The 15,460-nt window shown below is 50.4% G+C and overlaps 1 pseudogene; it reads right to left on the reverse strand.

The window, feature by feature from the left end:
- Window positions 1–4,720: 4,720 nt before the first annotated feature.
- Window positions 4,721–5,464, reverse strand: LOC127213764 (prostaglandin D2 receptor 2-like; annotated as a pseudogene).
- Window positions 5,465–15,460: the final 9,996 nt, after the last annotated feature.

Consider the following 15,460-nt stretch of genomic DNA (forward strand, 5'->3'; position numbering starts at 1 on the left):
GCACCTCTTGAGTCTGAGGGAGGAGGCTGGGCCCTGCACCTCTTGAGTCTGAGGGAGGAGGCTGGAGCTTGGACCCCTGGGTCCCTGGGTCTGAGGCAGTTTTGGAAACTGAGGCAGAAGTGGCAATGCCCTCTAGTTGGAGGATCAGGACCCAGTGTCTGATCTGGGTTTTGAGGGATGAGTAGGAGTCTTTAAGGGCACGTGGGTATCTGAAGGGCTTTCAGCTGTGAGTGCTGGAGCACAGAGGGTGGCCATGCTCTCCACCTGGCACCAAGCAGCTTGTTCAGGACTTAGTGCTGTCTCCTCTCTCTGAGCACTCCTGCCAGCCAAGCTGAAAACTGCTTAACAGAAGGCCACACTAAGCATTGCTGGATGTCAAAGGTTGAGCGGACATGGCAGTGTGTCAGGAGTCTGGATGGACATAATTTCCCTCTTTGTTATTTTAAGGAATGCTGACACTTCTCCATTTTACTTAGCAAACACCTATGATCAAATCCCTTTCTTATAGAAGTGTCCAGAACCCCAAATAGGAGATCTGTTAGCCCACACTCAATCACCTCCCTGTCACCTTCTCCAACCTCCCCGAGTGAATGCCTTGAGGAACACACCTGTCCAAGCAAATTCATTTCCATCCAGGATCTGAGACAGTAGCTTCTGAACAAGGAATGCACTGGGTCTTCAGGATAAGGACTAGAAATTTCCAATCATGAACAGATTTGTGAATCTGTTTAGCTCAGATCCATGCTATTTTAGTGGCTTACAAGCACTTGAGACCAAGCCAAACTGGCAACCAGGCCCTCTGTTGACCAGAGCCTGGAACCGCACCCTCTGTCATCAAATGCAATGACTCTTGGATGCAAAATCAGAAATAGCCGCGTGGTGGCGATGTCGGACTATCTTACCAGATAAGTGGCCACGGGGTTGGAGTTTGGATTTGCAAAGCAGTCTGGTCCTCCTGCCTGGGCTCTCTCCCAGGCTCTTCCCAAGCCTGGGCGGCCTCCTGTCAGTAGAGTGAACGCTCTGAACCACCCTCCCTGCTCTCAGGCCCCCACCAGGCCTCTCTGTTACATCCTTAGCCCCATACCTCAAAACACCCGTGGCTTTCCACCTGCTGTGCCCCACACAGCTGAGGTGCACTTAGTAGCATCTGCTGAAAACCTTCCTGCCTCCCCTCCTCACTCCCCAGGTGGGCTTGGCTGCCAGGGTTTTTTTCAACCGCACAACCAAGTCAACCTTTGGGTCATCCACATCCCTCCTGTGAGGTTTCTGTGTCCTCGGGGAGCTATCAATTTAGCATTTTCTCAACCGCAGTCCAGCGCAGATGGATATGTCTCAGGCGGGCACTATGGTGATCCACTGAGCTTGGGGGTGGGGGGGTGGCGGGCGGGGGAAGGAGAGAGTATCGGATTCTGCTCTGAAAGTTCCCCAGGGTGCTATGAATGGGCAGTTGGGGTTCTGAGGCCGCTCATTATTGGGAGGAAGCTGCTCCTTCCCAGAGGCAGCTCTGCCGCCTGAGAAATTCTTTCAGAGAGCTCTACTCAAAGATGGAACTTTTTAAAATTTTTCACTGTTTATTTTATTTTTAAAAATAAATGCTATGTGTCAGAATTGCATTATGTGCTTTAAAGATTATAATTTAATTAACCAATTACTTCTGAGTCCAATTAGCTAGAACTCACTATATAAGAACAGACTGGTCTCAAAGTCACAGAGCTCTGCCTGTCTGTACTGGGATAAAAGGACAAGCTTTTATTTTAAATTACATGTATATGGTGTGTGTGTGCGTGTGTGTAAATGTTCATGGATATATGTGTAGGGGTGTCCATGGAGGCCAGAAGAGGGTGCCAGATCCTCTGGAGCTGGAGTAACAGGCTGCAGCCCGCCAGTCATGGGTGCTGGGAAACAAACTCATAGCCCAGGTCCTCTGCAAAAGCAGCAGGTGCCCTAACATTGAGCATCTCTCCAGCCTCCTGAGTCAGTGTGAAACAGAGTTGGAATTAAGATTTTAGGGCTGAAGAGATGGGGCTCAGGAGTTAAGAGCAAAGGCCTGTGGGATTCCCAGCAAACACGCAGCAGTCCTGCAATCCTCTCGTGACTCCAGGGTTAGGGTACCTGACGCCGGTGTGGGCGCTGTGTGACACACAAGACAGTGCAGATAAAACACTCACACGCATAGTGTCAAAAGTATATCTCTTAAAAAAATGAAGAAAAGAACAATTTAGGGGCGAGGGCATGGCTTAGTGGGTTAAAAGTGCCTGCTAGGTAAAGTGGGGACCTGAGCCTGACATTGCAAACCCACATGAAGCCGGGCGTGGCAGCATGAGGCGCCCAGGAGAACCCCGGAAACTCCAAGGGCAGCTACTCAGGTTTACACAGTGGAAACAGCACAAAGACACCTAAGCTACTGTCCCATCGCTGTGACGACGCCGTAACTAAGGAACTAGTGAAACAAAGCGTTTAATTGGGAGCTTGCTTCCAGTTTCACAGGACTGATCTGCGTTCATCATGGCAGGGAGTGCACATAGGTAGGCATGGTGCTGGAGAAGTAGCTGAGAGCTGAAGTCCCTGCTCTCAGGCCCCCACCAGGCGCCTCTGTTACATCCTTAGCCCTGTAACTCAAAACACCCATGGCTTTCCACCTGCTGCGACCCACACAGCTCAGGTGCCCTTTGCAATATCTATTTTGCAAGCCCTCCAATCCACTGATCCCCGGAGAGGCGGCAGGCAGAGAGGCAATGGCCTGGTGTGGGCTTTTGAAACCTCAAAACCCACTGCTAGTGATGCCGCCGCCCGCCTCATCCTTCTCAAATTCTGCCACTCCTTGGTGACCAAGCATTCAAATCTATGATCCTATGGGGACCACTCATCCAAACCACCACAGCAGCCTGTCTCGATTAAGGTGGAAGGCAGGGACCTCAACAGCATCATGCCACTGCAGACCCTTCACAAGCACGTACAAAAATAAGATTTTAAAAATGCATCTGTTATTTTCGACCATGTGTCTGTGCACATGAGCTCAGTGCCCACGGAGAGAGCATTGATCCCCGTGGAGTTAAGTTACAGGGAATTGTGAGTTGCCACATCCTCTAGAAAAGCAGCCAGTGCTCTTAACTTCTGAGCCACCTCTCCAGCCCCAGACAAGATTGGGAAATAGAGAAATGCCTGGGGGCCGGCTTACATACCCAGGTATGGGCTTCTCAAGACAGAATCACCCTTGAGTGTCTGGTCACGTATTCAACTTTATTGTTTGGAACTTTCTAACATTACTTACTTTATTTTTCTCCTTTTCTTGCAAAACCACAACAAGACATTTTCCTGGGTTCATTAGACAAGATTACAGCTGTGAAGATGAAACCATAGTCCACAGGGGAGCTGGGGGTGCTTAGATCTGCACACCAAGTGTTTAGTGTCGTTTGTGAGATCCCCCAGGAAATTGCTCTTAAAATTCGTTAACCTTTGCAATTGACAGCTTTGAAAGGAGCCTGGGTGCAGACCCAAGGTTTGCTGCTGTTTTAACCTACTGAAAATAGCTCTGTGGAGAAGGAATACTGGTTTCTCATAGGCAGTCACCACAACAAATAGGTCTTGGTGTTTTTATTTTGTTTTGTTGCTTGTTTTTGGATGGGAAGGTGGCCAGTGTGCCACAGCACTCACGCGGCAGTCAAAGGACATCTTGCAGGAGTTGGAGTTTTTCCTTCCACTGCGTGGGCCCTGGGCATTGAATGCAGCTTATCAGGCTTGGCGGTGCCTTTCTTTACCACTGAGCTATCATTGCTGGCCTGCAAATACTGATTGTGCTAGGATCCTTGACTGGTGGTGAAGGTTCATTTCCCCTTTCTATCCTGCCTCCTTGGACACTGTCAAAGGCTCAGGACAGCCAGATATGGCGGTTGTAAGATGCTCATCCCAGCACTGGAAGGGGCCCCTGAGACAAAGGAACAATGATGTGTTTGAGGCCAGCCTGGACTACAGAACGAGACCCTGTCTTCAAAACCCAAACACAAACCAAACAACAGAAACCTGGAGTTAGGTGGAGCTCACCTTTGGTGGCATGAGAGGAGAGCACTTTCTAGAATCCCCCAGTGAGCATGGATCAGTGCCAGAGCCCCTGCCCAGAGTCCCCCATTGAGGGGTGGGGTGCAGCTTGGTGGGTGTCAGGGCTCAAGTCCTGGGTTCCATTCCCAAAGGGACTTGGAAATTTCCAAATCCCAGAGGAGAGTTGACACCTGGCCAGAAAGCAGCTCCCCCAGAGGTCCAGAGCTGGTGGTCCTCTCTCGGGACCACCCAGTAGGGCAATCAGCCAGGTTTGTGGGTAATGTGTGGGGCCGTCCCAGCACTGGTACTGGGCTTTGGGCCTCAGGAACCGCCAGTCCTGGGCCAGCAGGGGTGGCTGGTGACCGGGACACTCTTCCACCAGGGCATCTGGCTACCTCACACCTGTGGTCTCCTAGTCAGCCTGCCTGCCCCTCCCTACTCACCCCGCACCAGTTCTATTTACAAGCCTCATGGGAGCCTCCTGTCTGACACCCCTGCTCCCTGTCAGAACCTCTGTCTGCCACGTCTGTGAGACTCCTACAGGACCAGCTGCTCTCTCTGCTCCTACCTGGGTGCTCTAGGCACACCCCACCCCTTCCTCTGGGTCTCTGTCCCTCCTTACTAAGTCTTTCTCCTCCCCACCCCGCTTCCTGTACTTTCCTTTCTGCCAGGAGCCCCCACTCCCTCAGGCTGCCCCAGAGCCTCTCTGCCTCCACTCCCAATGCGTGGGTTCCCCACGCACGTACAACAGTGGGTTGCGGAAGCTAGTCGATCCCAGCAGAGTGAGCCCCAGAGGGCTCAGCAACGCCCACACATCCCCCAGCTTCAGTCGGGACCCCCACATGCCCAGGGACTTGAGCAGCGGCAGAAGGTGAAAGGGGACCAAGCATGGCCGCCGTGGCTCTTGGTGAGCTCAGCAGCGGCGGCCTCCCAGAGACCCTGGCCAGCTGCAGCTGCTCCTGCATGGAAGACACTCAGTACCCCCAGGGGCACCCCGAACCCAGAAGGATCCAGAACCTACCAGCCCAGATAACTTTGGCGGGCTATACGGTGGTCCAGTGCCCAGGACGCTTGGAGCAAGGATACACAGTGGTCAGCAGCCACATGAGCCAGCAGCCAGCCACTGGCACTGAGTCAGGAAGGCCAGATGAGGATCCAGGTGGCAGAAGGCAAGACCCAGTGGGTCCAGGTGAGGCTGAGAGGCAGGAGCCCCAGGAAGATGATGTCAGCTGTGAGCTGGTGGCCAACCCAGGAAGCAGACAGAGGGGCAGGAAGGAGGGATTCTCCAGCCTGAGCCAGCAGGCTGTGGCTGGCCATGTTCAGGAGGTAAGAGACAATTGCCACCAGAAAGTAGAGGAGAAAGAATTGCCCAGGGCAGGTACAGAATCTCCAGAGGTGTTGATTGCTGCATCTCCCCAGGGTCCTCCATGGGCTGAGTGGAGCCGGAGGGACAAAGCCCCCACATCAGAATACACACATACACACACACACTCACTCACACACACATACACACTCACTCACACACCACACATACACACTCACACACACCACACATATATACCACACACCACACATACACACTCACACACCACACACACGCACACACCACATACATACCACATACATACCACATACACACACCACACATACACACACACACCACACACACACACACCACACATACATACCACATACACATACACACACCACACACCACACACACATACTCACACATTCACACACTCACATTCACACACACTCACACACTCTCACACACTCACACACACTCTCTCACATACACATTCACACACACACTCACATTCACACACTCTCACACACATTCACACACACTCACACACACATTACACTCACACACTCACATTCACACACACTCACACACACTCTTTCACATACACATTCACACACACACTCACACACACACTCACACATTCACACACTCTCACACACATACACTCACATTCACACACACTCACACATTCACACACTCACACACATTCACACACACTCTCTCACACTCACATACACACACTCACACACACACACAGCCTGTCCCGGCTATTTTAGTGTAGTGTAGAATCTGGCGCCATTGCTGCAGATACCCTAACCCTGTTCAAAACCTCACTGAGTGGCACCCCCTGAGAAGCCCTCCTCTGGCTATCACTTAGTTCGTCAGGCTGGGAGAGAGTCACTGTCCTTGAACGCAGGGTCCACCAAGAATGGCCATTCAAGAATGAGTTCCAGCCACACTTTGGGTAAGGGTTAGGCATCTACTTTGTGCAGTGTGACTTTTTTTCTCTTTTTTTATTAATTTATTTTTTACATTCCAACCCCAGCCCCCTCCCTCCTCTCCTCCCTCTGCCCGCACTCCCCCCTCCCATAGGGCAACACTTTTACAGGGTTATTTCTTATATGCACATGGACATTTGGCATGCATGTATGTCTATGCACCATGTATGTGCAGTGCCTGTGGAGGCAAGAAAATGTGTCAGGCCCCCTAGCACTGGAGTTATCGAAGTTTGTGAGCCACCTTGAGGGAGCTTGAAACTGAACCTGTGACCTCTGGAAGAGCAACCCATGCTCGTAACTTCTGAGACATCTCTGCAGCCCCACACTGAGATCTAAATAACACCTGGATTACATGAGGCCTTGGGTGAATACAGTTGGCCGAGCGCTGGCCCAGCTAGCTGGAAGCCCTGGGCTCTGGGGCCTGCAATCCCAGAATTTGGGAGGTGGAGACAGGAGGCTCACAAGTTCAAGGTTATCCTTAACTATTTGGCAACTTTGAGGCCAGCCTGAGCTACAGAAGCCCCTGTCTTATTTGTTGTTGGTTTCGAGACAGGGTTTCCCTGTGTAGCTTTGGAGCCTGTCCTGGAACTAGCTCTTGTAGACCAGGCTGGCCTCGAACTCTCAGAGATCCTCCTGCCTCTGCCTCCTGAGTGCTGGGATTAAAGGCGTGTACCACCCTGTCTTTAAAAAAAAAAAAAAAAAAAAAAAAAAAAAAAGACAAGATGACTGAGCAGGTAAAGACAGTTGTCACAAAACCTAACAGTCTGAGTGTGAGCAGAGGGAATTATGAGCTGCCCTCTGACCTTCACACAAACACCACATGTTTTTACACCTCCCATGTGAGTCCATAAATATAATTTTTAGGTTTAAATTTTAATTTTATGTTTTTTTAGTGATTTGCCTGCCTGTATATCCCAGGCTTAGTCTTGGGGTTGCTGTGGGAAGTGGGAGAGGGGGACAAGGAAGGAGAGGGTGTGTGTGTGTGTGTGTGGTGTGTGTGTGTGTGTGGTGTGTGTGTGGTGCGTACGTGTGTGTGGTGGTGTGTGTGGTATGGGTGTGTGTGTGGTGGGTGTGTGTGTGGTGCGTATGTGTGTGTGGTGGTGTGTGTGTGTGTGTGTGTGTGTGTGGTGTGTGTGTGGGTCTTTTATATTCCAAGTGCACTGGGGTCCACAGTCATGTGCCACACAGGGGTAGAGGACTGAAGTTCCTGAGTATAGAATGGAGATAGCTTTTATAGGGTTACAGCAAAGCCTGCGCATTGTAAACCAATCATCTCAGAGCATGCAGAGCCCCCGCTGTGCAGACCAATCAATTTAAACCATCCAAGCTGGCGCTTTATAGACCAGTTTTCTATAGCCCTGGAGGTCTGCATTTGTGCAGGCTCCTAGGTGGGGTGACAAATGGCAGTCAGGTTAGGTCACTGGGGCAGGAGTTTCACAAACAGTTTACAAAGTCAGGTAAGCTGCAAAGAGTGTGACCTTTCACCTACTGGCTGAGGACAGGGTCTAGAATTTAAGGTATTTATATTTAGCATTTTTAAACTTCTAGCTTCCTGGGGTCATTGGAGTGTTAGGCTGTATTTTTCCATCCTTACAGACAAGAATAAGAACCAGAATTCACACCTGGTGTTGGAGGACAACTTATTGCAGGCCCCCTGGGTCTGAGGTGGAATCTTGCCTGGCCAACGGGTCTGCCAGACCTTCTGAGCAGCCACAGGATGAGAAAACGCAGGCTCTGGGGGAACAGCCACAGGCCCTGCACCTGTTTCCAGGGCAGGTTCCGCACTGGGTGGGGAGATGTCAGGGGGCGAAGAGCTCATGACAGCTATTTCCCAACATGGGTGACAGACTGTCGCCTATGGCTGGGAAGATAAAACCAACCTAGACTGGGGCCTCTGCCTCCCCTGTCACCTTCCGCCTTCTGGGAGAGATACATGGAGGTGATTAAGAACAAAGCCTCCCTCTGTAAGGTGCTGGCTCTGGCACTGCATGCTGCAAGCTCCTGGGAAGCAGCCTGTGTATCTACTGTGTGCTAAGCCCATGCTTGCTGAATAAGGAGATGAAGAGAAGTCAAGGCTCTCAAGTATAAAGATGGACCCTCTGGGAGAATCAACCCCTCCCCAAGATATTAGCTCCTTCCCCAGATGTCAGGCCCTTCCTCTCAAACATTAGCACCACCCCTAAGATACTTGCCCCTCCCCCAATTGTCCACCCTTTACCCGACAGGTGTCCTACGAATTTAATTCAGTGTATTATGCAGTCACACCCACCGAGCCCTGACCCCATCACTCCCTTGCTGTGTGACCCTCAGTAAGTAACTTAATCTGAGCTAAATAGCTTCATCTGTGACCAGAGGAACAAGGTGCTCATTCCGGCAGCTTACATGCCTACAGATGCCCATCTGGGACTTGGGACTTAGGATGCAGTGAGCATCTGTGAGCTTCCTCATCTGACAAAGGAGTCCCCTTCTCATGGGGATCGTGTTAGAGATGCTCCAGTCAATTGCCCAGAGGGCAGCCTGCTGTCCCCAGGAGGCTCCCTGTGACTTCTGCAACCACAGAGGCTAAAGTACTTACTCATCAGGAAGCTGACTTCGGGGTCCCACTCTCCCTTCCAGAGGAAGGCAGATCTAAGACTGACATTCCGCAGAACTACGGGGAGGCCCGTGGGGACTGAGGGAGCCAAGGGAGTGGGAATTCTGGGAAGTGAGAGAACCCTGGGAGTGGGCCTGTGGGTGTCAAACCATACTGGACTCACCCTGTGGCCTGGTTCCCAGGAGCCACCCCCACAATACCCTTGTCTCTCAGGCTCACTGGGTAGAAGCCCATTTTCCTGCATCCACACTCCCTTTCAACTTTGGTGGATGTGTTTTAGGCACTGAGAAACAGAAGGGCATGGTGGTGCACACCTGAGCTCAGTTCTTCAGACGCGGGCGGAGGCAGAAGGATTGGTGGTTCAAGGCTAGCCACAGTCACGCGTGAGGTTGAGGCTAGCCTGAGCTACATGAGATGAAGACGGAAGGGAAGGCGTGTGTCAGCAAGAACAAGCAACGCCTGCTCCTACCACAGAACCTGCGTCTCACCAAGACTCGTCCCTCCTCAGCTTCTACCGTTGTCTCCTTTCAACTTGTCCTGCATTTATTTTGTGATTCTTTTTCTTGCTTCTTGAACCATTTGCTAATTTCCTTTTGGACCTTGTTTTCTCCTCCTGAGATTTAAGTCTACAGATCTTCCTCTGAGGATGGCTTTGATGTTTCTGAATGAATGTGGCTTCTGTTTGTCTATCCCTAGAGCACAGAGATTCTTTCAAAGTGCATTCTGCAATGTCCAAGGACAGCAGAGTTCTTCCCCTTTCTTTAAAAAACAAGATTTACTTTTATGTGGAAAAAAAAAAAAACTAGCATGGTGTTTTGCTGGTAAGCCCCTCAAGGCATGGGAGTGACCAGCTTTCCCCCCCCCCCCCACACACACCTCCAACACACTCCTGAGGACATCCAACCTGCCAGGCCGTGCTCCCCAGAATGCTCTAACAGTTGAACCCAGCCCCTCAAGATGCTGGCAACCAAGCTCCGCCCCACAGAGTAAAAAGCCCAAGATCAGGCCCCAAAATCCCACTAATCTCAGGCCAGCCTGGAAAGCTCTACCCACACCCCCAAGAAACCCTATATAAAGCCTGCTTCCCACCCAGTCCTTTGCTGCTTCTCTCCGGAGCACAGGCAGCCTCCTGTGTTTTTACCAATAAATCTCTTGTGTGGGCTTTGTGAGTTTGTGGTATTCCTTGGTCCCCCGACTGCCAGGATACCTTTTTATTGAAGGTCATTTTAAAGAAGTTACATTTCCTATACATATTTGCAACCTATAGGCCGTAAATCAGTCACATGTCAGTGTATGTGCAAATGAAATGTCTTTCTTTTTCACAGTTCACCATGTGGGAAACAGATGCTGATGTCTATACTAGAAGGTTTTTGATGATGGATTTCTAGGAGAACTTTCTAGAAGCAGAAGCAGGTCTCAAAAGTTACTGTATTTGTTCACAGACTATGAAAGAGGCTGTGGTAGTTTGAATGTAATCAGCCCCCATAACCGCAGATAGTGGCGCTACTAGGAGGTGTGGCTTTGTTGGAGGGGTGTGCACAGAGCTACAGCCACTGCCTGCTGACCAAGATGTGGAACTCCTTCTCCTTCTCCAGCACCACGCCTGCCTGCACCCAACCATGTCCCACCATGAGGATAACGGACTAAACCTCTGAAACCGCAAGCCACCCCAATCAAACGCTGTCCTTTATAAGAGTTGCTGTGGTCATGGTGTCTCTTCACAGCAATAGAAAGCCTAACTAAGACAAAGGACTTCTAGTCTGAACCCAAGGGATTCCATCCACTGTTGGAATATTGATCTCAGGGACAGCATGCATGGTAAAACCCTCTTCCCCAGACACTCAGCCTGGGCAGAAGTTAGAGAGTAGAACATTTTCTGCTGGAAATCCCCGGTGATGAAGATGGAAAGGGAGGGGTTGAAGCAGCTGTTGACCGGCCCTTGAGATGTCAGCTGTAAAGATGTCAGCAGCACCGACCTCACCAAGAGCAGCTCATTAAAAGGGAAACTAGGTTAGGAGTACAGCCCCTGCCTGGGAGGTGGCTCTGCCATAGAGGGCATGTGTGAGGTCCTGAATTCAGTCCCCAGAACAAACACACCAAAAAAAAAAAAAAAAAAAAAAAAACCCAAAAACAAAACAAGAGGACTGGGAGAAGCTCTGTGAGTCTACTGTGCTCTAAAAGTAGATGCTTCCATGTGTGGTGCACATCTGGGTTCCCAGCATCTGGGAGGTATGGGTTACATGGTTATTCAAGGCTGACCTGTAGAGGCGAGGTGCATTTCCAGAGATACGGACCCCAAATTTACTAAAGGGAGAGGAAGCAATGTGTTTCCATTTGGATGTACCAACTCCCAGCCTGGAAGGCAGAGACCGGAGGATCCCTGGGGCTCACTGGGCAGGCACTCCAGCTGACTCAGTCAGTCCCAGGACAGTGAGAGAGCCTGTGTGACAATAAAGCGTCTGTGCAAGGATGGCCAGTGTCAACTTCGGGCTCTGGCCCTGCAGAGGAGGGAAGTCACCTGTGGACACATTAAGCAAACACTTCCTCACTGAGCCTCAGTCCTTGGTCTCCTGAGACTATGTCCTCCATGCCCGAACCGGCCCCCTCCATCTCTGCTTCCTGAGTAGTAGAATTATAAACATAACACCACACCTTGTGTGATTTCCTCACCCACACCTGTCTTCCCTTCCCCCTTCCACACCCCCAAACTCCCCAACCCTGCCCAGGACACCCAGAGCCTATCACACCTCTTATGATGTGTTGGAATGGCAGGCCAGAGTCGGGCTAAAGGCTCTGTCTCTGATGTCTGTCTGTCCAATCAGCCCAGGCTGACACTCAGGGCAGGGTGGTATAGAGCAGAAGTCCGCTGATGAACTTGGGAAACGTTTCCAGGAAAACATGTTGACCAGGCGTTATGGTGACTCCAAAGATCAGCCTTAAGCCTGAGGGATATGACACTCAATCTAAGGCCTGCTAGGCTCGGAAGGTTGGGTCCTGAACTCTAGAGAGCCACCTCCTAGGCATGCTATCTATGGCTCTTCTCTAACCGTAAAATCAGTTAATAGGTGCAAAGGACTAGATGAGGGCTTGGCACAAAGTAGGTGTGCAATTAAATACAGTTAGTTCTCTTATTGAAAATAACTTTGGGGGGCGGGTGGAGAGAAGGCTCAGGGTGAAGACTGCTTGCTGCTCTTGCCAAGAAGCAGAGTTTAGTTCCCAGCACCGGTATGACATAGCTCAGCACTGTAACTCCAGCTCCAGGGGTCCAATGCTCTCTTGTGGCCTCTGTGGACACTGCACTCATGTGCACATACACAGACACAGACTTACACACATACACACAATTAAAAGTAAAAGGTCCATCATAGCAGGGCAGTGGTGGCACACTCCTTTAATCCTAGCACTTTGAGAGGCAAAGGCAGGGCAGATCTCTGAGATCTAGGCCAGTCTGATCTACAGAGCAAGGTCCAGGGCAGCCAAGGCTACCCAGAAAAACTGTCTTGAAGGAGGAGAAGGAGGAGGCGGCACATCAAGACAAACAGACGTCATTTATGTTTCATACACATCTTCTACTTGTAGCCTGATGGTAACTTCATGGTTTTCACAGGGATGTTGAGACTGTGACCCTCCTTTCAAGATGGGAAGAACTGTGCCCTGTGTTACAGCAATGCTCCAGCTCTGGGACTTGAACACGGTGCGTTCCAATTTGAGGGTTAGGAATGCCATATGACTAAAATATTCTCAAAATGCATCTATCACCACTGGAAAGGTGGTGCACCCTCATCCACATTCAGGAAGATGATAAAGAAGAACCAACATACGCAAAACATGCCTCAAATGCATAAAAAGGAAAGTGCAGAGATGCCCGGTGGAGAAGAGCGCTCAGTTTGCAATCAAGAGGACTGGAGTTCAAATCCACAGGCATAGCCAAACACGCACATACAGCTCCAGCGCTAGGATAAGGAAGCAAACACAGCATCCAGTAAGGGGCTGGTGTGCTGCTCAGTGGTAGAACCCCTGTCTGGAGTTCCCCATTGAGGGACTGGGGATGCGGCTGACATGCCCACCCTTCATCACTCTAGGAAGGGCAGTACACAGCAAGTTTTCTCTCATTCCCAGACTTTTGAAGATTCATTATGACAGATCAAGTTGGCTACATAGCATCTTGTGATGGGAGATGTCATTCTGTATATATGTTTCTCATACTGATTAATGAATAAAGCACTGCTGGCCAATAGGAAAGGAAGGTAGGAGGGACTAGGAGACAAGGAGGAAAGAGGAAGGAGGGGTCAACATGGAGAGTCTGGAGAGACTAGAACCACCACCTGCCTCTCGCTGGTAAGACCACGTGGAAATACATAGAAATGGGTTAATAATTAACACAGAGCTAGCCGATAAGAAACTAGTAACTAGCCAACAGAATTATATCATATACAGAGTCTCTGTGTGTTATTTGGGGCTGGCGCGGCGGCGGGACAAGACTCGGCGGCAGGCGGAAAAAACCTTACTCCTTACAATCTTGTGCTTTCGTCCTTTTTAAGTTTATTGGGATTGTGAATGTTAAAGTGAAATGCTTTTACTATCTACTTAATGTGTGTGTGTGTGTGTGTGTGTGTGTGTGTGTGTGTGTGTGTGTGTTTCTATGCCACATGCAGACCTCAGAGGAAGATGTCAGGCCATGTTCCCACCATTATTCTTACTGTTACTGGAGATGGTTGGTTTGGGGCTAGCTTGGTTGGCCAGCAAGGCCCGGGACATCTCCTGTGTCCCTGGTTGATTGACAGTACATAGTTCTATCACATTCAAACAATGACAGCTTACTTGGTTGCTTCTAGTCTTTGGTCCTAGAAACCTAACCCTGATTCTGGCACAGAGCAGGCATGTTCTCCACCACCAAGCTCCACGCTGACCCCTTTCTTCCCTTTTAAGATTAATTTTGTTTTTAATTGTGTGTGAAAATGAGCACATGCTCGTGCACACACACATATGAATGAAGTGTCCAAAGAGGCCAGAAACAGGCTGTAGTTAAGGCAGTTTGAGCCAGCCTGTGGGTGCTGGGGCCTGAACTTGGCCCTTGCAGTTGAGTGAGTACTCTGAACTGCTGAGCCCACCTCTCCAGCCTCTTCTTTCCATTTCTTTCTTTATATTTTAGACAGGGTCTCATTGTCTGTGCTGGCCTCAGACTCATTATGTGTGTAAGGATGTCGTTGAAATCCTGCTCCTTCTGCCTCCACCTCTGGAGGGCTGGATTAAAAGCATGCAACATAACATCTAGTTCATGCAGCAGAGGGGACAGAACTCAAGGTGTTGTACATGCTGGGTAAACACTGAGCAGCATCCCCAGCCAACACACGCCACCGCGTTTGGATTCACTTTAGATCCAAATTAATGGAGTCAGTTAACCAGTATGGGCCGATGTCTCTGAAGCTGAGAGCTAACACAAATGTCTTCTCTACACAAGCAATCAAAAAACCCTCAACACAACATAATGGTGCCGAGCAGGTGACTGGGCATCGGCTGTGCTGGGATGCGGCATCTTCAGGGAGACACTGCTCACCTGTGCAACCTGCAAGAGAGGGTGTGATAAAGCCTTTGTCTAGAGGCACTCTGACTGACTCCCAAATACGGAGGCATTCCAGACTGAAGGAGGCCAAGGAGCGGGTACAATGGTGCATGCCTGCACCCCAAGGCCACAGAGGCCAAGGGTGGAGGGCATTAAGGTACAGACCTGCCCTGGGTTTGACAGAAAGTTACAGGGCAGCATGGCTATGTGGGGAGACTTGATTTTAAGGGACTAGAAAAGGAAGCAAAGAGGCGCGTTCTATAAAGGAGGCTAAAAAGGTAATTACTACAGACCCTGTGCTCATCCCAGGCTGTGCCCTCAGCTGATGGGGAAGGGCCTATGACAGACCCCACCCAGGGCACTGGAGACTTAGCTTCAGGGAGTAAAGCCTGCCAGTCAAGTATGAGGACCTGAATTTGGACTCCATAAAAGCTGTGTGTGGTGGCATGCAACCCCTGAACCCTGTGCTGAGGAGGAAAGGACAGGCAGAGCGAGGGGCTGCCTGATCAGACAGCCTAGCCAATCAGTCAATGACCCTGAATCAGAATTAGGGTGACAGAGATTGAGGAATACACCGGGCCTTAACCCCTACGGGAAAATGCATGTGTGTATTCACCTGTGTCAAAAGACCAAATTAGAATACCATCGAGAGATTAGATTAAGTGATGTGTAAATACCAGGTTTATAGGATGGAGTAACCAGGTTACATAATGTCTGCCGCTATTCTTTGGAAGTAAATGTAAGGTAACGGGCTGGTGGGAAATCACCCTGCCCCTGGTCTACCCCCAGCCCTGGGACTTGGCAATTACCACCCTGACCCAGGGTTAATGGCCAAACGTTTCCAGGACACTTTTCCATTGGCTCACTCACTGCGCATGCTCCGCTCCTATAGAGCCTGCCCCTCTGCCCAGTCCTCTGCTGCCTCTGCTCCCACTCAGAGGTGGATGCCATTCTGTGTTTCT

This window comes from Phodopus roborovskii, unplaced genomic scaffold, assembly GCF_943737965.1.
Source record: "Phodopus roborovskii unplaced genomic scaffold, PHOROB, whole genome shotgun sequence".
Taxonomy (NCBI): Eukaryota; Metazoa; Chordata; class Mammalia; order Rodentia; family Cricetidae; genus Phodopus; species Phodopus roborovskii.